The sequence below is a fragment of the Macaca fascicularis genome, chromosome 5 (assembly GCF_037993035.2).
Source record: "Macaca fascicularis isolate 582-1 chromosome 5, T2T-MFA8v1.1".
In the NCBI taxonomy this organism is placed as follows: Eukaryota; Metazoa; Chordata; class Mammalia; order Primates; family Cercopithecidae; genus Macaca; species Macaca fascicularis.
The window spans coordinates 109122457-109146207 of record NC_088379.1 but is presented as its reverse complement, the minus strand read 5'-3'; the positions used below and the strand labels follow the sequence as shown (position 1 = coordinate 109146207).

Below are 23751 nucleotides of genomic sequence, written 5' to 3'. Positions count from 1 at the left end.
GCAGTCAGGGTTTCTTCCAGTAATATGATATGAGGGACAATTGAATTACCAAATCTATATATTTACCAACTAAAATAACATAAAATATAGAAAAAAGATTAAATATCTTCTCTTTTCATGATAAAAATAAGGCCAGAAAAGTGAAAGAATTTCCTCTAGCATCTGTACTGAGAGTAAAACAATTTTTATCATTCTATTTCACAGCAGACAAATTCTCCCAAATGACTGTAAATAAACAAAAAGTATGTGGTAAGTGTATTTCCATAATGATAATGTAAAGAATATAGGAAAACAATGTGATTGCCTTTACCAATATTATATATTTTGATGTTATCATTCAATAGTGGAGGAAACCATCATGAAGAGAGTGGAATGGAGCTGCAAGTACCCATGCTCAGAGAAATAGGAAATAAGCCCGGAAGACTTGCCTTTACCCCATGTGTTCTTCCCTTCCATCACATACAATCCCAACTCAACTTGTTGATCTACTTTTTTTATATTTTATGTTAGTTTATAATTTCAACTTTTATTTTAGATTCAGGGTGGGTATATGCGCGAGTTTGTTACCTGGGTATAGTATGTGATGCTGAGGTTTGGAGTATGATTGAACCCATCACCCAGGAAATGAGCGTAGCACTCAACAGTTAGTTTTTCAACTCTTGCCACCCTCCAGGGGAAAAACCTCCCTTCCAGTAGTCCCCACTGTCATTTGTTGCCATCTTTATGTCCATGAGTACCCCACATTTAGCTCCCACTTATAGGCAAGAACATGAAGTAGTTGGTTTTCTGTCCCTGCATTAATTCACTTAGGATTGTGGTCTCCAACTGCATCCATGTTGCTGCAAAGAACATGACTTTATTCCTTTTTATGGCTGTGTAGTATTCCTTGGTGTTACATGTACTACATTGTCTTTATCCAATCTACCATTGACGGGCACCTAGGTTGATTCCATGTTTTTGATATTATGAATAGTGCTGCAATGAACATGTGAGTGTGCGTGTCTTTTTGGTAGAAAGATTTGTTTTCCTTTGGATATATACCTAGTAATGAGATTGTTGGGTCAAAAGGTACCTTTGTTTTAAATGTTTTGAGAAATCTCCAGACTGCTTTCCACGGTGACTGAACTAATTTACTTTTCCACCAACAGTGTATACACATTCCCTTTTCTCCACAGCCTCACCAGCAGGCTGTTTTTTGACTTTTTATTAATAGCCATTCTGAATGGCGTGAGATGGTATCTCATTGTGATTTTGATTTGCATTTTTCTGATGATTACTAATGTTGAGCATTTTATTATTTCCTTGTTGGCTGCTTGTATGTCTTCTTTTGAGAACTGTCTGTTCATATTCTTTGGCTACTTTTTAATGAGGTTATTTGATTTTACTTTTTCAATTGCTTAACTTCCTTATAGGTTTTGCATATTAGACCTTTGTCAGATACAAAGTTTGTGAATATTTTACTCATTCTCTAGGTTGTCTTTCTACTCTGTTGTTAGTTTCTCTTGCTGTGCAGAAGTTCTTTAGTTTAATTAGGTTCCACGTGTCAATTTTGTTTTTGTGGCAATTACTTTTTAGGACTTAGCCCTAAATTATTTCCCAACGTCTTTGTCCAGAATTGTGTTTCCTACATTTTCTCCTAAGAGTCTTATAGTTTGAGACGTTACATTTGAAACTTTAATCCATTTTGAGTTAATTTTTGTATACAGTAAAAGGTAGGTGTTCAGTTTCTTTATTATGCTCATGGCTAGCCAGTTATCCCAGCACCATTTATTGAATAGGGAGTTCTTTCTCCATTGCTTATTTTTGTCAACTTAGTCAAATATAAAATGACTGTAAGTGTGTGGCTTTATTTCTGGGTTATCTATTCTGTTCCATTGGTCTGTATGTCTGTTTTGCACCATGCTGTTTTGGTTACTGTAGCTTTGTAGTATAGTTTGAAGCCTGGTAATGTGATGCCTCTGGCTTTGTTCTTTTCGCTTTGATCTAGTATTTTCAATGGAATTGAACAGTCAACCCCAAGTCTTCTAAATCAAGAGAAAAAAAAAAACAAAACCAAACCCTTGGACAAAAGCCACCATAAAACATGTTGGAAAGGCATTTGGGATTAGCTGATTTATTCATGACAATGATTAAACATGCATTAACTCTGAATGACTCAACAAATATTAACTACTATTACAATTTCCAGGGACTTACCTAGGGCAGAGCAATAGGATAAGGAGGTGCATTGCCTGTGGAAAATTTAAAAGCAATGATAAAACTAATTTAAAATTAATCTCCTTTTTATTATCAAAGTATTCCAGTAACTCTAAGCAATGTCACTAATAGTCCTGTCTCTAAAGGCTTCTATTAGTCTAAGTTCTAAATAATTGCACAGGTTACTATTTATTTTTCAATAACATATTATTTAAGTTACAAATCAGCACATTTGAATTACTTGTTCTTTAACAAATGTTGTAGTTTTCGTAAAAGTTAATTCAAAGAATCCTCAGTCATCTAGTCAGTCCCTGATGCATGTAGACACAACTACATATGTTTATTTTAAGAGGAAGTTCATAATGGTTTTGAATCCTTCAAGCTCTCTTTGGGTGCTGGGGAACTACTCTTGTGGAGCTACATATTCCTGAATTAAGTAGAAGATTCTCACCATTCAGAATAGCTATTATTAAAAAGTCAAAAATGAATAAATAAGTGCTAGCAAGGTCACAGAGAAAAAGGAATGCCTATGCACTGTTTTGGGGAATGTAAATTAGTTCAACCACTGTGCAAAACAGTGTGGCAATTCCTCAAAGACCTAAAAATGGAAATATCATTAGACCCCACAATCCCAATACTTGGGATATACCCAAAGGAATATAAATCATTCTGTCATAAAGACACATGCATGCGTATGTTCATTGCAGTACTATTCACAATGCAAAGGCATGGAATCAACCTAAATTCCCATCAATGATAGATTGAATAAAGAAAATGTGGTACATATACACCATGGAATACTATGTAGCCATAAGAAAGAATAAGATCATGCCCTTTGCAGAAGCATCATGGAGCTGGAGGCCATTATCCTTAGAAAACCAATTCAGGAACAGAAAACCAAATATCGTATGTTCTCACTTACAAGTGGGTGCTAAATGATGAGTAGCACAGAGGGAAACAACAGACAATTGGGCCTATCAGAAGGTGGAGAGTGCAAGGAAAGAGAGGATGAGAAAAAAATAACTAATAGGTATTGAACTTAATAACTGAGTCATAAAGTAATCTGTACAACAAATCCCTATGACACAAGTCTACATATATAACAAACCTGCATATGTACCCCTGAACTTAGAAGTTAAATTACAAAAAAAAAAAAAAAAAAAAAACCTTGAAATAAATGACAACCTAGTGATGGAAAAGATGAAATACAACACTTGAATTACTTCGATTCTCTCACTCCATGGTGCAAGTTTTTTCCTCAGTGTTTAAAATTTCTGGAATATATAGTACAACAGGATTTTTAGTAATTTCCTTCAAATTTATATTCATATTTATAATTTTTTCTAGTTTTATATTTGTTGCTTTGTGTGACAAAAACCTTTTAAATTGAATTAAAAAGTGTTCTTCAGTCTTTATGGGTAGGATAGATTGACAAATCTAGCTAATATAGTCCATGAAATAGGAATATATAAAGACAATCAACTTTGACAAAGCTATTGACAAATTTGCGAAATCTAAGGCTGATACAGAAACTATAATTGTTTATATAATGTATAAACAATATATTCATTATTGTAACAGACCAGTTTATCAATGTATTAGTCTCCTCAGACTGCTCTAACTAAATATAATAGACTGTGTGGCTCAAACAACAATTTATTTTCTCATAATTCTGGAAGCAAGAAGTTCAAGATCAAGGTTCCAACCAATTTGGTTTCTAGTGATGATTCTCTTCTTGGCTTGCAGATGGCTGTCCTCTCATTATTTCCCCACACGGCCTTTCCTTTGTATATGCCCTTGGGGAAAGAGAGGGAAAAAAAAGATGTCTCTTCTTATAAAGACACAAATTCTATCAGATCAGAACGCCATCCTTATGACTTCATTTGACCTTAATTACTTTCTTACTCTAAATATAGTGACATGGGAGTTAAGAGTTTCAGCATATGAATTGGGGGCTGGGAGGCAGGTGGGGACACATTCAATCCCTAATAATTGTTATATGTAACAGACCACCTATTTGGGCATGTTTTTAAAAAGAAAATATTATTGTAACTTAAAAGTATTAACCCATTACCTTTCTCATTTTTGTACTGTAATATTTATTTACTCTTCTTATTGGTATTATTACACACACAAAATTCAATAGAAGAAAAATTTGAAAGTCTGCTGATTTTTCTAACCATTATTTTTTTTGTCCTATTTCATGACTATTACTGGAAGTAATTTTGTCATATAGACAATTTGCTTCAAGTGCCAAATATGCTAGATATGCAACTGATTGTTTCTATCATAATCCTCACAATCGACTTTGTAAAGCGTACATCATATCTTACATTCCTAGAAAGGATTTGTGACTTAGTGATAATTAGATGGCTTCTCTAGAACTCAGGCTTCTACTTATAACATGAATATAGGGGAGGAGAGAATGAAAGGAAGGCTTATCATAATTTCCTAAAGTGTGTTCCTTGCAAAATTAGTTTCACAAGGTTATAATGTGTGTTGTATGGTTTAATAAGTTTGACAGATGCTGGTTTCTTCATAATATGATTCTCAGAATACCCCAACTCTCATGGCACTCTCAATCCTACTTACCTAACTCTCTTTTTCTGTAGTATGAATGACCTTCTTTATACTACATAATTTGTTTGGAATTATGTTAATTGTTTATTATTTGTCTCATACACTAGAATGTAAACTTTATGAATTAAGAATTGTGTCTATTTTACTATTTGATGTATATCAAGCACCTAGAATAATTTGGGGCACATAGCAGGTGTTCATAAATGTTAGCTAAATGAATGAATGTATGAATTAATGAAGCTATAATGTGCTACTGTGCATATGAATACCAAAAAGGCAATATAATATATATAAAACCATCAAAATGTATTTGACCCTAAAAAACCTTTGTTATAGAGATTCTCACAAGACCAATACGCTGTTTTGAATAAAAGGCAAAGAAACCTTCTCTAAGGAAATGACATTTGAGCTGAGAGTCAAAGAAAAACTCCTATGCAAAAAGCCAGAGAAAGATGATTCCAAGTGTTAGGAGAATCGATTGAAAGGTTCTGAAGTAGAAAAGAGTTTGACTTATTCAAGGAACAGAAAGGAGGATGGTGTGGCTAGAATGAAATCAGTTAGGGAAGAACAGTAGGGAATAATTCCAAAGAGATATCCAGGAACTAAATCATGCAGGGCCTTGGCAGAAAAGTTTCTGGACTTTATTTTCAACGAAATGGGAAACCATTGAAGAGTTTTAAGTAAGGGGGTGACAGGATCTGATGCATATTTTAATAAAGATTACTCTGGCTGCAATATGGGCGTGAATAAGAGAGGAAGCAAAGATAGCAGTTAAGAAGCTGCCACAATTGTCCAGGAAAGGTATGAGTGTGACTTAAAACAAGGTAGTAACAGTATAAATGGAAAGAAGCAGAGAGATTCAAAATATTTTTCGAACATGCTAATGGATGCTATGGGGTGGAGGGTGAGGAAAAAATAAAGAAATCATGGATAACTTCTAGGTATTGGAGTTTGCATAATTGGGTGCTTGGTGGTACCACTTATTGGGATGGGGAAGACTGTTTGAAGAACAAGTAGGGAGTGGGAAAAAAAACAAAAGTGCTGGTTTGTAAAATTCAAGCTTAAAATGCCTACTAGGCATTCAACCGGACAGTTACAATAAGCAGTAGATGTGTAAGTCTGGAGTTCTTTAGTTTTTCAATTGTTAACATTTAAATCACAGTGACTAAGTGCAATCACCCAGGGAGAGGGTGTGGATAATTATGATTTCAGGTGAAAGGGGAAGGATCATCCAGAACAAGGAGACTGGAAAGGAAGAAGTAGTCTAGACAGTCAAGTTTTCAAGGAATGCAGGCTGAGTCATACTGAATGCTCCTGAGTAGTGAGGTAAGATGAGTACAGAAAGGTTTATTAGATTTGGTAATGTGGTTATTATTGATGTCCTTGGCAAAACAAAGAAAGGAAGTGAGGCAAGAGAGAAGAAAAGAAAAGAGAGAAGATGGACTGAGGTTTCCATGAATAGCAGAAATGGAAGCCAGATTAGAGTGGGTTGATTGGTAAGTAGTAGGTGAAGAATGGAGAGAGCAGGTTAAGACAACAATATTATGAAAAATGGAGTAATATTTTTAGGGAAATGGAAAATAATGGAAAATCAGGGAATAGATGTTTTAAATGAACGAGCATATTGTATACAGGTGGAAATAACCCACTAGAAAAGAAGAAACTTACGATACAATTACTTCAAGTGCAAAGGTCTTGAAAATTAAGGGAAGCACAAGTGGAAATATTTGCCATTGACAGGCTGCAAAGGACTAAAAAAGAATATGATACATATTATTTTATGGAAATAGGGTTACAATATGGAGGTAAGAAGATGAAAACACTCCTATGTGGTTGCTTCTATTTTCTCAATGAAGTACGAGCGATTCTTAAGCTAAAAGCTGAAATTGCAGCTAAGAGGATATATTGCTCAGGTTATAAAGCAGTAAATGGGATTGGAGAATCACAGGGCTGGAATGTAAATGAACTCATAAGGAAGATGATAGGAAGTCATAAAAGGTTAGTATCAGAGGGCTCCAATGAACTCTATGCTTTAGAAGGATAACTATGGCAATGCAGATGATGAAGTGGAGACCAGATGATACAATAATCTGTGGTTGAAAAGGGCCACAACAGGGCACCTGTAAGAAAGGTTTTATTGAATGGGGGTCAGATTGGGAGAGCTAGGAAGTAGAATAGTTAGGAAGTAGGTGTGTGGCATCTTCTTATTCATCTGTCTTCTCCACTAGAATGTAAATTCCATAAGACTTTATATAGGGTGTTTACTATTTTGTCCCAGTGCCCAAAAGGTTTGCAAGAAATATTTGTGGAGTTAATGAAAATATACATAGTGCATGTCTGAAAAATGTCTGCTTAATTAAATATTCCTAGGCTCAAGGTATTTTCTATGAATAACAACATTATATTTTTGGTTTTTTTGGTCCTTCTTGGTCCACTATAATGTTTTCTGATGATACCACTCATTTTAAGTTATCTTTTCATTCCTATTCAAGATATTTTACTGATACTTCTAAACAATTATTTATGATATAAATGATATAACACATTTTATATAAAAAGATATAAAAATAATGACAAAACATAACAAATCATAACCCTCCACTAAATCATATGTTTATTTGTGAGCTTGTCTCCTGTCAACACCATGAGGACAGATAATGTTTTTATTGTTGATTTCTTTTCACTAAAATACAACTAGTTCCCAGAATAGTGTCTCACACATACTAAACTAATAAATTTTATGTGAAGAGTTAGAAAAGGATGAAGTTGAATGGAATACAGAGATTTATGACCTTGAAAAGCAGTGCATAGCGATAATATTAATCAAGAACAAAGGAAATAATCTTGGGAGATAAAATAATGAGTAGGTTTTGGGATACATGTTTGAGATAAATGTGTATCACATTAGCATATGCTTTATAAAATTAAAGGAAAAAAAAACCTGTAGCAATGACTTCTAGTCTGTATTGTCTAACTCCCTAGCCCACCAGTATTATGCAACCCAGTTAATAGCCTTCAAGCCAGACACATTGGATACAGTGCATTTTAAAAAGAAAAAAGAGAAGTGAAGCAAATGGCTCCTCTATTCTTCCATTATTGATCCCAAGATAAGAGATGTTCACAACTATCTATCTGAGCATTCTTCCTTGGAACGGAAATGACTGGATGTGTTTAGAATGTTAATGCTACCTTTGGCCCATAAGTAACTCTTTCTGGGCCTATTTCTCATAGATGTGATCAAGGGCAAGTTAGGTCTCAAAGCACAATTGCACTGTGTACTGCAGCAGTCCCAGCCCCGACCACAGCCCAACTTCTTATTTGCTCTCTAACACCACAGCCCAACTTCTTATTTGCTCTCTAACACCACAAGCCATGTCCTCCATGAGCAATCCCTTTCCTACTAGTCCGTTCATCTCCCTCTGCTGCAGCAGAGTGGGAGCTTAGCTCTCATTGGTTTACTTTACCTATGCCTACCGATGAGAGTATCAGAGAATTACAACTGTTTCAACTACTTTGTCTTATTTAAAGAACAGAGTTCAACATAACGGCTATTACTTGGATATTAAAGCATTCTTCTAACCATCTTATGCTGATCAATAAAAAGTTTTCTCTGATTCATATTGTATTGATGTTAAATCTAAGCATAGACAGTGAGAATCTTAGTATCCTTTTTCAAGGGGAGATTATCATAACACTACTGTGTAGAAAATCCCCTCTGCAGGTTTATGATTTATATCACGTTTTCCTATATTCCCCAAATGAGTTTTAAAAATAACAAAGTAAATAATTCTATATCCCTTACTGGGATCCAAACACTGTTTTAATCACCTTACCTATATTAAATCATATAATCCTCATAACAAAATTGTGAGGCAGGTACTGTTTTTATCCTAACCTTACAATATGAAACTGAGGCACGAGAGGTTAATATTTCCAAGATGGATTACATCAGTGGTGGAGTTCAAATTCTATGCTAGGCTTGTGGCTCTAAATAGAGTAATATACAAATGTAAAATAATATTATGAATTTTAAAAGTGAGAAAATTTTATTAAATATATAATGCAATAATTTTTTCAATGGCCAATATCTATATTTGAAAATATTTATTACTGTTTAAATATTTTAGTCATAATTATAGCCAATATTATAGTCATTCAAAATAGTAGAGAAATTATAGTAATTTCAAAATAGTAGAGACGCCTTGAGGACAGCACTTCCTAGGGAAGTTAAAATCCACAGCCCAAAATATTCAGTTTATTTTTTAAATTTCTCCGAAAAAACATACACAACTTGTGTTAAAAAGTGGGCACACAGTGCAAAAATATAAAATTATTTTTCAAAAAACACTAAAATTTTTCTTATAGTCTATCGGACACCTTTTTTAAATATTCAAAAGATAATTGAAAATATAGTAACATGTATATAGAAATATAAATCACAACATCGAACCCTATCAGCTAGCATAATCCATTGAATTTATTTCAGATATGATTCTTCATAAATTCAGGATTGAAAATCCCAGTGATCTAATTCACATGTCAAATAGGGAAACCAATATAGAAATTCTGCACTTCAAAGACAAACATAAATTTTATACAAAATAAAATAATTTTAAAAGTTTTACCCAGAGTAGAGCAAAACAACCCCCCTCCTCAAAAACGAAATAAACACCAAAGGTTAGCAAGGTAAATGTTAGGAAGAACTACAGAATTAAATCCAAAAGGTACAATGCTTGACATCACAGTTCCAGGTTCTTCTGTGACATTTGATAATATTAAACATTTTAACAATGTGTGTGATAATATTTGCCAGCTTACAATCTAATGTAAACACTTTAATAGTCAAACCACCTGAGAAAGTAATTCTGTACCTTAATGACATCATCACTGGTAGTTCAGAAGCACCAGAATCTCAAATGTACTCATAATAATTTAAAATTTTTGAACTTACCTATTATCTCTGTATTGAGACTACACTAAAGAAGTTTACTTAGTATCACCTAATTTAGCATATTTACCATTACCATTTTATGTAGAGCATATCGTTTACTTGTTGTTCAAGTGTCCAAAAATATTCCTAAGAAACAAAGCACTATAAACCTGAGAGAAATATTTGCTCTTCATTTAAACTTAGGCTAGAAATAATCAATACAAGCAGATTAATCATCCAGAACAGCTTCGAGTACACCTACAGGAGGATGCGCCATGGAGTCACAGTAGCATGGAGGTACAAAAGTGCTCTCTCGGTCCCCTAGGAGGCCAGCAAGATGACAGCAAGAATTCTGCACTGTTTAAATTCCTGCCTCCTCCAGCCTCTCCAGTGGGCATCACTGAGGATTTGTCTGCTGGATCAGATCCACCCTATTCCTCAGCCAGTCTTGATTCAGGAATAGAAGTGCAGTCACAACCTGATGTCATTGTGCCAGACATAAGTCCCCAGTAGTTGTTTTCAGGATGTAAATTTTCCCTGAAGTTTCTTCTTCCTCCAACCTATGAATCTATCAGCTCCACTCTTGGAACTCTGTTTTGTCTTGATTTCCCTATCCAATGAAGGTAATAATAACATAGCTAATATTTGTTCAATGTCAACTACATGCCAGGCATTTTTTGTAGAATTTTACATTTCTTTACCTATTAAATTATCACAACAACCTATGAAGTTGATGTCATTATCATCCCCCATCTTACAGATGGGGACATGAGGCACCAAGAGGTTAAATAAGTTGCCCAAAGTCACAGAGTTAGTCAGCAGTATAGCTGACAGGGAATGTGGTCTGGGGGACTATACTTCTAACCATTACTCTATGCTCCATTAGAAATGGAACTTTTCTCTGAACTCTTGCCTATTTGGGTGTCAGAAGCCATATCTCCTCTGAACAAGTGTCGCTCACCTGAGATGGGGAGGAATATACCCTATGAAGCTCCTTTGCTGGCTATCACAAGTTGAGAGTTTTACTGTGAGTATAATATTGCTTCAAAACTTTAATGCTTTATTTAAAGCATCAGCCATTACTGTACTTTTCTTATGGCTAGAATCAGCATATTAACTTTATTGCTTGAAACAAATGTCCAGACCATAGTTGAACTTGTTGCTCTCTTTGGATAGTATAATGGACAATTTTTTAATTGCTTCAAGGTTCAGCAGATATAACCCATTTAATTTCTCCAATTCTGCTTCTTCTGGCTTCTGTCCCTCTCTCTCCTGGGCTATTTGGTCATTTGAGTTACATGGCCAGGTAAATTTGTACACTAAGATTTAGGCTTCCACAAAAGAATGCACATAGATGGATTAGAGCACAAAAGAAAGGAAACTGTGGGAAATGGCCCTAAGAAAAATAACCCAATGGGAGTTTCCAAGAACAAGGATGGGAAATAAGTTGGCATGTATCAAGCAACTATTACGTTCCATATATTCTTCTAACTTGGGGTTATGTAAATGATATTTTTAACCTGTTATCCATAAGAGTTTTTGAGACGCAAGACAGCAGTAAGCTTTGGGAAGTAGAAGAGAGTGAAAGTGGCAATGGGAGTCAGGTGGGCTCATGATGGGGTTTAAGGTGACAATAATAAGTAGTTACTTTATGCTACATGGTGTGGAATCAGCATGTTAGGTGTTTTAATTATACAAAGTCATTGAATCCATAGAACAACACTTTATGGTAGGTAGCATTATCCTAATGTTAAGGATAAATAAACTAAGACTCAAAGAATTTGAGTAACTTAACCAAAATGTCACAAAATTAGTAAGTGGCAGAGTTAAGAATGAAATCTTAACTTTAATGCTGGAAAGCCATACCATCACAAGCTATGTTTCATGCTCATAGTAAAACAAGAGCAAAGCGTGCTACAACAGCAGCTGCAGACTGGCAGGAGCCTTCCAACATAATAGAGATAGCAATCCTGAAAAGTCTTGGGTCTGCCCGTGATCATGATGTTAGTGGAACCAGCAAAAACAATGACTGTGATGATGGTGTTGGACTAGAACCAGCAGAAATAGCCACAAAAATGAAACCAAGGGAAGGAGCAAGAGCAGCTAAAGCCAGAAATGAGATCCCAGCAGCACTGGTGACACTTATTGGAACAACAGTGTGGAAAGGAGGTACTCAGCACCATGTGGAGGCGGCAGGGCATAAATCATGAATAACCTCCAAGCCAAAAATAGGCAAGCATATGCCCCCGGAAATAATCTCTTGGCATCCCACTGGCAAATGCAGCCTGAAAAACAAGAGTCACGTGCCACTTAACAGTGGGGATATATCCTGAGAAAAGTGTCATTAGGTTATTTTGCTGTTGTGCAGTCATGGAATATACTTACACAAGCTTAGATGGTATAACCTACAAGACAGCTAGGCTATATGGTATACTCTATGGCTCCTAGGCTACAATCCTATACAGCATATTACTGTACTGAGTACTGCAGGTAATTGTAACACAACAGTAAATATTTGTGTATCTCAGCATATCTCAACATAGAAAAGGCACAGTAATAAAATATCAAAGACAAAAAATGGTACACCTGTACAGGGCACTTACCATGAATAGAGCTTGCAGGACTGGAAATTGCTCTGTGGTGAGTGAGCAGTCAGAGAATGTGACTACCTAGGACATTATCATCTACTACTGAAACCGTGCCCCAAGGAGTTAAATAGCTAACGGAAATCTTCGAGTTTGAAAGATGGCAGATAACAAAAGAAACAACTTGCTGAACTGCTGAAACTCCCTTCACTTGGAAGATAACAAAACTAGCTGAAATGGATGGGAACCAATATGGCTGACAGGAGTTTGCGCAGAACAAGCTTGATAACATTATAGCCTGAGTTTCCACTGCATGTTTAATCCTAACTCCCCCTGAATTTGCACATGTGACCCATGACGTAGCATGAAAGATAACTGCATTCCTTAGGACGTTTTAGACCTCCTTTCTTTCCACCAATCTACCAATCCCAGAATTCATCCCTTAAACCTTTTCTAATAAAAGTACTATCTTAAGGTCAGCACACGGAGACATATTTGAACTGGACTCCTGTCTCTGTCAGTCAACTTGCAATAAAAAGCTTTTCTTTTCTAAAAAACTCGGTGTCATACTATTGGCTTCGAGTGTATCAGGCAGCAAGCCCCTTTTGCTTGGTAACACTACTATAGACTTTATAAACACTGTACATGCAAGCTACACTGAATTCATTTTTTAAAAAAATTATTTCTTCCATAATAAAATAAGCGTAGCTTGCTATAACTTTTGTACTTTATAAACATTTTAATTTTTTTAACTTTTTGACTCTTTTGTAATAACACTTAGAATGCAAACACATTGTACAGCTGTACAAAGTTACTCTTTCTTTGTACTCCTATAAGATTTTTATTTATGTATTTTTTTACTTTTTAAACTTTCTTGTTGAAAACTAGACATAAGCACAGACATTAGCCCAGGCATGGTGGTTCATGCCTGTAAACCCAGAACTTTGGGAGGTTGAGGTGGGCAGATCGCTTGAGCCCAGGAGCTGAAGACCAGCCTGGGCAACATGCAAAACCCATCTCTAAAAGAAACAAAAAAAATTAGCCAGAAGTGGTGGTATGTGCCTGCAGCCCCAGCCACATGGGAGGCTGAGATGGAAGGATTGCTTGAGCCCGGGAGAGGGAGGTTGCAGTGAGCCTAGATCATGCCACTGCACTCCAGCCTGCGCAACAGTACAAGATCTTGTCTCAAAACACACACGCACACATACACATACACACACACACACACATGCACACACAAAAGACTAGGCCTACTCAAGGTCAGGATCATCAATATCACTGTCTTGCATCTCCATATCTTGTCCCATTGGATGGTCTTCAGGGGCGATAACATTGTCCTCTTCCATGTCTTTTTCTGGATATCTCCTAAAGTACATCCCTGAGACTGCTTTGTGTGTGTGTGTTTTTATTTTTATTTTATTTTTTTTTAGAGACAGGGTTTCACCATGTTAGCCAGGCTGGTCTCGAACTCCTGACTTCAGGTGATCCACTTGCCTCGGCTTCCCAAAGTGCTGGGATGATAGGCGTGAGCCACCACTCTTGGCCTGCCTGAGTTCGTTTTAAAGTTAGCTTTTTTAAAAAAATAAGTAGGAGTAAGTGCACTATAAAATAACAATTAAAAATTACACTTTAGTAAATAAATCATTAACATACTTGTTTTTTATTATCATTATCACATATTATGTACTGTACATAATTGTATATGCTATACTTTCACACAACTGGCAGTGCAGTAGGTTGTTTACACCAGCATCATCACAAACACAAGAGTAATGCTTCGTGTTAGGACGTTACCAAGGCTACAATGTCATTAGGCAACAGGAATTTTTCAGTTCCACTATAATATTACAGTACCACTGTCACACATGCAGTCTGTCTTTGAACAAAACATTTTTATACATTATGTATATATTATATGCAGTATATGACTATATATAATTATTGTAGGTTTATGGGAGATAAAATCTTGTCATTTTTTATTTACTCTCTTCTTCATCCGAACTACTTCTGCCCACAGTGTACTTCATTAGAACTATCAGAGTAGTCTCCTAAAATCTTCATTCCATCTCTAATCCATTCTCCATGCTGCTGCCAGACGGTGACCCTGATTGTGTCACTCCCCCACTGAAGACACAATGATCATCACGGCAATGTCCAGAATCTTTAGTGAAGCTATTTTCTTCTAACCATGTCACTAAATACCACTGTGTTAGTTCTCATCTCTGTCCGTTTTGTAATTCCACATCTTCTACCCTTTTTCTCTTTCTCTACTCCCCATTCTATCCAACCACCTGGAGAACATACTCAAGGCTGAGTTTAAACATTTTTCTTTTATGAGAATTTCAATGACTCAATTAGAATTAGCCACTCCCTTTTCATAAATATATTGACATAGTATTGTGAACTGAATTGTGTTCCCCTGAAATTCACATGTTGAAGCCCTAACTCCCAGTATATTAGGAAGCGGGGTCTTTAGGAGGTAATTAGGTATAGATGAGGTCATAAGGGTAGGGCCTGAATAATGGGATTAGTGTTCTTATAAGATGAGGAGGAGACATCAGAGCTTACTCTCTCTGTCACGTGAGAATACAGTATAAGAAGGTAGCCAACTTCAAGCTGGGAAGAGGGCCCTCAATAAAAACCTGACCATGCTGGGACCCTGATATTAGATTTCCAGCCTTTAGAACTGAGTGAAATTTTTGTTGCTGTTGTTGTTCTTTAAGCTATCTAGTCAATGATATTTGTTATAAAGCCCAAGCTGGAGATAAGTAGATAGATACATAGCTAGGTAGTTAAATAATACAGATAGCTACATAGATACTTAGATATAGAGATATAGAAAGAGATATATTAATAGATATGCTTATAGTATTCCCAGTGCCCAGGATACTCTAGAACATAGTTGTGAGGTGGTAAATACTGGTAGGTAGGTAGGTAGGTAGGTAGGTAGGTAGGTAGGTAGGGGAGAAGGGGGAAGAGGGGAAGGGGAGAGGGAGGGAGGGAGGGGGGAGGGGGGAGCGAGGGAAGGAAGGAAGGAAGGAAGGGAAGTAAGAAGGGAGAAAATGAAGGAGGGAGTAGGTAAAGGGAGGAAAAAACAATAATTTATCTAAGGCTTAATAGCTATGTTATCTTGAAAGCTATAATGAAAAACATATTCATTTGACAGCATTATGTACAAAGATGCTTCTAATGATTTTGCTCTGTATATGTCAGTTCCTCAGAAAAGACTTACACATCTTAGAATGTGACAATTCTCTGATTTATAGCTTCTATAACAATAAAAACAGTATTATCCTTAGTATGTATCAGGTACTATATTATGTATTTTATAATGTGCCTCTTTAATCTTCAAAAAAAGCATGCTATTAGGTACTATTAGGTAGTAGTAGGTACTATTAGTACTACCACATTGATTAAAAATTTAAAACTGAAGTTTTCCCATAGCAAGTGATAAAAGAGATACAAAATCAGATGTTTTGCTTCCCAGCTTTATGCTCCTAAAATTTTGCTCTAAGTTCACCCACTTGATCACTTTGATTTCCAATCTTTCCTTGACTTTCCAGCTGAAAATGGTCCACTGCATTTCTATTTTCTGGGTGCCAAACTACTGTTCCTTCTGCCTTCCTCTGCCAACAAGTCACAATTACAACTATACTTCAAGCTGTGCTTTGGGAATTTGAAACATTTCTTTACTTTGAGCACACTCTTCAAAACATGTCATGTTTTGCACATCAGGCTAATACATATTTCCACAAAAGTCTAGACCAGAGAAGTCACATTTTGTCAAGCATCTCAATAGACTAAGGAATTAGGGCATGTGTTCATTTGAAGGAAGAACATAACATTCCATACATTAGTAATGTGTAGATATTATGTATACAATGGGAATCGACAGATAGGAGAGAGAAATAAAGAATTTGTTGAAAGGATATCACGAATTTCTTCACTGATTCATTTATTCAACAAGCTTTTTCTGTATATTTGATAGCCGGTGCTAGGTGTTATGGATTATTAATGGGAAGATCAGAAAAAAGTATAAGGAAACCACAAGAGGCTAAGAAATCCAACCTATTCCTCCAGTCTTTCAGATGTCCCTGTATTTCATGCAGGTAGTACATGCTTAAGGCTACTGATGAACAGTTTGCTTCACAATATTATGTAGCAATAAAAACTACTTTTAAACTAAGTGAATCTCTATTCTGAATGACCTAGTGTGTTTTATTGCTCATGTCAGAGTCTAGCTTTCTAAAATTCTTATATGTTTGGTTGAAAGCATTTTCAGTATTCCAGGATATTAAGAAGAGTGTATGCCATTTATACTATTTTAACACTTTAAATGGGAATATGGACTAATAATGACTTAATATCTCTTCAATATGATGGTATAATACAGTGGCCAACGTGTCACAATAATTCACAAAATCATTGCAAATCAAAAACTCAGATTCAGAAACGGTTAAAACAATCACTGTAAACAATGAATCAGAACATAGCAATGAATGCAGTAACTCTACTTTATATTAAAATATTATCAACTTCATTCTGAACAATGAGAAATATTATAGACTTGAAACAAAAAGAATAAAAAATATAAAGAGAGTTTACAGGCAAGTTACAAAAATAATTATAGGTTTAGAAATTCTCTATCTTGGGAAAGATTCTGTGAGCTGAAATTTTTCAATTGAAGAACCAAAGGTTGAAAAAATATTTATCTTTTTTCAAGTATGCAGTATTTAAAACAAAGGATGCAGCAACTATTTTCTAATTCCTAAATGACAGATTCAGCAGATATATAAATACATCCACAGCATTGGCCTCATTCTCCTTTTTATCAGCATAAAATTTTGTCCAAATCCAGTTTCTTTCTACTATATGATACATTCATAGACCAACTTCATGAGCTCAGCAGTGGAGGAAAAACAATGTTGAATATGACAGATGACTGCAAGGAGGCCACTTTGATGGGAGCAGCAGGGTTGAAGGCAGGATGGCAGAGTGATGCCAGGTCATGGAGAACTTATCACATCCAGGAAGCCCAAACTTGAGCAGCAAATGTAGTTTAGTAAATAAGTGAATTCGCAAGGGTAAAGAGGACAGTGCACTCAACCAGAAAGATGGTTGTAGCTGTCCCACTTTGCCGTAATTGCAAAGTAGCAGTCCCAACAGCTGATGCTGGACTTCCAACAGAGTTAATTTAAAATACAAAGTACTTTTTAAATTTTAAATCTTTGTCAACATTTAGAAATTAGAAATAAAGATGCTAAAATTTCTGCCTTCTTTCAAGATTCTGACTACTTGATAATATTGTCTATCGATTTCTTGCCATTCTGAAAAGACAACCAGCATCCATCTTTTACAAATTGGGGATAAACTAAATCTAACGGCTCTATTCTGACAGGTGGCTCTCTAATCTCTCCTGCCTGGCACCTGAGGGCGTTTGAGTTTGTAATCTATATTTAGAATCTATTAGATTTGCCTTACATTTTAGAAGGAACAGCTTTGACACTGATATTTTTAAATCATTTAATTGTTTCAGCAAGGGAGAGTTATTTGCATTTGCTTATTATGATGATCAAAAGATAATACGATAGGATTTTGAATGACTGCTATTTTCATTTCTTCAATTAGAAAAAATAAAGCATTTAAAAAACTCAGAATAATGGTCACCTGTGGAGAAAGAGGAACGGGAAAGGGATGAAAGGTAAGTTTTAAGTTATATGTTATATTTATTACATTAAGTCAAGCATATGTGAGAGGATTTTATATCAATTTAATTTGCTGATTTGGTACGCAAGAGACATTTTATTATTTTTTACTTTAAAAAAATTTCAAAACGTGATAAATGGATATACAGATAGATAGAGATAGGTAGGTATATAGAATTCTGAAAATATATTTCTAAACTCCCTTAATATATTATCTCTCAGTGGAAAAATGCTCAGCTGGAATTAGTGAAATCACTGTGTGTTTTATCAACAATTACATGTTCAAATACTTAGAAATGCTTTCAATTGATTTTTTTATTTTAAAGTGATTTTATTTGTATTTTATTTTTAACTGACAAAATAATTACATATACATATATTTATGGGGTACAATGTGATGTTTTGATACATGCACACATTGGGGGATGATTAAATCACGGTAATTAACATATCCCACATTCATCACATACTTACTTTTTATGGTGAGAACATTTAAAATTTACTTTTTTTTTTTTTTTTGAGACAGAGTCTCACGCTGTTGCCCAGGCTGGAGTACAGTGGCGCGATCTCGGCTCACTGCAAGCTCCGCCTCCCGGGTTCCCGCCATTCTCCTGCCTCAGCCTCCTGAGTAGCTGGGACTACAGGCGCCCGCCACCGCGCCCGGCTAATTTTTTGTATTTTTAGTAGAGACGGGGTTTCACCGTGGTCTCGATCTCCTGACCTTGTGATCCGCCCGCCTCGGCCTCCCAAAGTGCTGGGATTACAGGCTTGAGCCACCGCGCCCGGCCAAAATTTACTCTTTTAATAATATGAAATACATAATACATTATTAACTATGTAGTGACCATGCTGTGCAGTGGATCATCTAATATAACCCAGCAATCCTACTTCTTGGTGTACATCTAAAGGAATTGAAATCAGTATGTTGAAGAGGTATCTGCACTCCCATGGTCATTGTAGCATTATTTATGAAGGTCAAGATACGGAATAAACCGAAGTGTCAATGGATGAATGGAAAAAGAAAACGTGATTTTATATATATATATATATATATATATATATATATATATATATAAAAAACCATATGATGATATGATGTCACTTAAATGTGGAATCTTAGTCAAACTCATAGAAGTAGAGAGTGGAATGGTGATTACTAGGGTCTGGGGAGGCAGGTGGGAAGAACAGGGAAAATGGAAATCATGATCAAAGAGCACAAAGTTTTAGTTTCACTTGATTTTTTACAATCTACAAAAGAAGTATCATTTTATATTTGTAGCAAGTTAGCAAATACATTTGGTTGTTTTTGTTCTTTGTTTTTTTTGAGACAGGGTCTCACTCTGTCATCCATGCTGGAGTGCAGCAGGGTGATGATGGCTCACTGCAGCCTCAGTCTCTCAGGCTCTGATCTCCCTCTCTGGCTCAAGCAATCCTCCCACCTCAGCCTCCTAGGTAGCTGGGACTATAGACACATGCCACCGTGCCGACTAATTTTTTTATCTTTTGTAGAGAAGGGGGTCACACTATGTTGCCCAGGCTAGTCTTGATCTCCTAGGCTCAAGCCATCCTCCTACCTCAGCCTCACAAAGTGCTGGGATTACAGGCCTGAGCCACTGCGACTGGTCAAAAACATCTTATTTTTTTTTAATGTCCTTTCTCATACATAGCCGTGAATTTTATTTTCTGGAATTCAAATATTTACAAAAACTATAGCTTCTTATATTTAGGAATTCATTCAAATACCACACTATTTTCTTTTTTAAAAATTTAAAATCTTCAGTAGCAGCAAACCCTCCCATGCTTCTCTTAAGTTTGTCATCAAGGCCATGTTCCCTGACTTTTGATGGTCTAATATTATGTCCATCACGTATACTTTATTTCAATCAGTGGTTTAGTGATTAAAACATTTCTAAATAACCGAAGTCCAATTTAAAGCTTACTTCAAATATTATTGGACTTACTTTTCTTAATTTTAACTCTTATTCCAGATATTAAAGATAATTTTAAATAACTTACCCTAGATATATATATCAAGAGAGAGATGTTTAATCTAAAACTCTGAGCTCAGAGAACAACTAATTTCAGGTTTGGAATTCATCCTGATCAAATATATCTTGAGGTCAATTTGCGATTCCAAACTAAGAGAAAAGGAACACAAAATAAAAACCATGAAGTATCATTTAAGCTATGAGGACCCCAGAAGAAAGTGAACACTCTCCAATATATTTCATATATTTTAAAGATATATATATATCTTTAAAAATCAGCTTTTACCAAGTATATAATGGGAAAAGGTACTGGACTTGAGTCCCAAGAGGTAGACTTTAACCCTACCTCTCTCACTGACTATGGGACCATCGTTATTGGATAGTTGCTGGATCACAGTCACTGAGTCACTTTACATCTGTTTCCTCATTGAGTAAATGAAGTTCCTAACATCTACCTACATGTTTGGCATGTGCTAGGCATTTACCAAATGTTTAGGGAATCTAAATCTATTCAAAAGGAAGCTACTTGTGAGACTCAAGGAAAACCATGTGAAGCCCAAGTCTGTAACAAATGTTCTCCAGTAAATAATTCACAAACCATGAGAAAAGATTATTAAAGACTTACGATAAATTTTCCCAATATCCAGAGTCAGTCTCTTCATTTGAATTAATAAGTAGCATCAAGTTAATAGGAAAAGTTGTTTGGTTTTTAATTAAAATTCAACACCAATAAGCAAAACAATCTGTGGAGATAAAAAATTATAGCACATTTAAATTTTCTTATTCCTTGTTATGGTGAAAAGCATACCCCCTCCAAAAATAATTATCACACAGATCTATTTTAGAAAAGATACTGAGAAGCAATATGAAAAAATTTAAAGCATAATGTTTCAAGTCAGAGTTATGCAGGAAGCCTGAACAATTTTGCAAAATATTTTACAAGGAGATCTAGGGCAATATCAAGAATAGGAGAGACATACAAGTAAGTAGGGAGGAAAAAAGGAGGGTGAAGTTCAGGAAAATAATAGACCAAACATCTAAAACCCCAAGAGCTGTAATATGGTAAACAAAGACAAGTATGCTGATGCTATAAGATGGCATCTTTCTAAAATATTGAAATGTAACTTAGGATATAATTAATTCATTCACACATTCATTCATTCAACAAATAGTTCTTGATTACTTAATATAGTTCAGGCACTATTCTAGACACTTGGCACACAGGGATATGGGAAGTGTCTTGGGCAGTGAGTATTAAAATTGGCATCAGGCCTAGGGAGAGAGGCTGGGAAATCAAGAACTTATGAACTTGAAGCTAAAGGTAGCAGCATCTTCAAAGCCAAATTACTAAGAGCTCTAGTATCCTCTGTATTCCTCAGTATGGTTGTGTTCTGGGATATTCCAAGTGACATTTACCTATATTTGAACATATTTTAAAGTAGAAACAGACCTCCTTGTAGTTAGTAAAGTGATAGAATTAGGGAGTAATCAATGACAAATCCCAAGAGAAGGTAAGTCATAGATTCAGGTTCTATGCTTCATGATCCAGCTATCAGGACCCCACACCCCCACTTCTATACCCCATCAAGCACATTCTTCTTCCCAGTTCATTTCCCTCAGATATGCTCTCCTTTGATCATACAACGAATTGATTTATACAACTGTTTATTTTGTAGAAAATTCATTATTTTCTGTTTTTCAGGCTTAATTTTTCACTAGTTAACTCTTTAATATTTTTCCTTGAATATAAAACCAATCAAATTGCTTTAACTTTTACAGCCCTCTGAGGGGAACCACAGAGTTTTGAGAGCCCACAATTCGTCACCTACAATAAGCTTATCTATGCGTCACTGACTCATGTATTTCCCAGAATTTCATGAAGCCTTCTTGCAGCAATCAACAAATAACTAATTCATATTAGTTCTATCTCCTACTTTTGGAAGTATCCTACATTTGTTTCTATCTCCTTCTGATTATTTCTGTTTTCCTACTAGTTTTTTTCTCCATCTGTTCTAAGAATATCTTTCCTGTGACCATTTTTTAAAGAATTATAAAAAGGAGGGTGCTGAAAATGAAATCTTGGCATTAGATTTCATTCTCAGCACACTTCTTTTTGTAATCTGCACTTCCACACACTCTCATAGTATGATAGCCTCAACAAACCTCTACTTGCTGATGACTTCCCATTTTTGAGAAAATATACAAGATGAGTCTAGGGCATCCTGGGGTACCAGAAAGTAAAGGAGGGGACATGTGAAAAAGACAAAGAAGCTATACTGCAAGAACATCCAGTGGCTAAAGCTAAAGCAATTATAGCAGTAAAATAATGTAAAATAAAATATTATATTGCAAAGTATAAAATATTTTATCCATGTGTCCATGCTCATACATATAAATGAGTAAATAAATAAGGAAAATATAATTCAATTGGTATATTTGGAGCAAAAACAGATCCCTGGGTGTCCCCTAATGATTGGAATTGGATCAGTGGTATGAAAGTCTATTACCAACAACTGGGCAAACTAATGGATTCTAAAACTTTCAAGGATGGTCTCTGACATCACCCCGGGTCCATTTTCCCTACCTATTTGTCCTCTAGGATAAAGAGATCGGTACGTAATTTAACTTAAGAAGAAGAAAGCCCAGCCCTGATTCAAGAATTAAAATGCAAACTATGCTAGAATCTGGATTTCTTCTCTCCTCTGGCTTCTTCATGTTGTTTTACAAGAGACCTGAAAAATAGGGAGAATCCTACCTGCCATCATTGAGATATTCTCATCTCATTCTCAATGATAGATGAAATACTGCTAAAGCCAGAGAACTCCTCAACCAAGAGGCTCGTGAAATTGGACACTGGTCGTTTGGAATAGAGCTGCATTAGAGATAATACTGGACTCCTAAGGAGCAATGTGTGCTCTTTCAGGGTAAGGACTTTGGACTTTGAACATCCTTGCAAGCCTCTCTGAGATTCTTTAAATATTACTAAGAGTATCTGGGAAGTAGACAAAGAGAATTAACTTCCTTGTTTATAAATATGTGAAAAAAGAGGACTTCTCACCTTTGGTGAGCTGCCTTGAGTATGCCTAATACTTCACTTGACAATTTCTGAATTAGAAGCCTCTATTCCTAAGTGCTTAGTAATTAGATACAAAACTGATAAAGGAATTAGTATGTAAAAAAAAAATTGCATATGCTACTATTTACTGTCAAAATGGTTATTACATTCATTTCCCCAGACTATTACAAACACTGAAGAGAATTTTCAGCCCAAAATATGTATTGTTTAAAATCTGAGCTCAGCTTTACAATTGAATTCTAAAGCTAAACTTATGAAGCTTGAACCCACCAACTATAAGAAATTTTGGTTGACTCTCCACAGAAGCAGCTGACAAAATGGTCTCAGTGATTAACCCACTCTGCTTTAAAACTGGCTGACTTGGCTGATAAAATGGGATCTTCAAAAGGTATCTGGGTCAGAAGTCACATATCGTTTAATTATGGCGTATGACTTTACACCTTGTGTCTGGTAGCAGCAAATCAACATGATTTGCTGCCATAAACAATGCAATGGCAATAAAACCTCAAATTACCTGGATGATTTACTAGTTAGACTAAAAGCTTTTAACAGTCATGGCCTTATGTGCTAACCACTCTACACATCAGCTCCTAATTGTAAACAAGAAAATTGTGTCTAGGCCGGGCGCGGTGGCTCAAGCCTGTAATCCCAGCACTTTGGGAGGCCGAGGCGGACGGATCACAAGGTCAGG

General features: G+C 35.6%; 1 long non-coding RNA gene across 4 annotated transcripts in view; it reads right to left on the bottom strand.

Moving 5' to 3' along the window:
* Positions 1-1261: 1261 nt before the first annotated feature.
* The window catches only part of LOC123573605 (uncharacterized), a 253758-nt gene continuing 231268 nt past the window's right edge, over positions 1262-23751 (bottom strand). For 2 of the 4 annotated variants that reach the window (XR_010586926.2, XR_010586927.2), the window contains 3 exons: positions 20610-20727; positions 20013-20134; positions 13920-17958 (listed from right to left, as the gene is read on the bottom strand). This is a non-coding gene — a long non-coding RNA (uncharacterized lncRNA). Of the gene's footprint in view, positions 3993-13919; positions 17959-20012; positions 20135-20609; positions 20728-23751 lie in introns of those variants that run through there. The other 2 variants (XR_012435332.1, XR_012435333.1) reach the window with 2 other exon arrangements.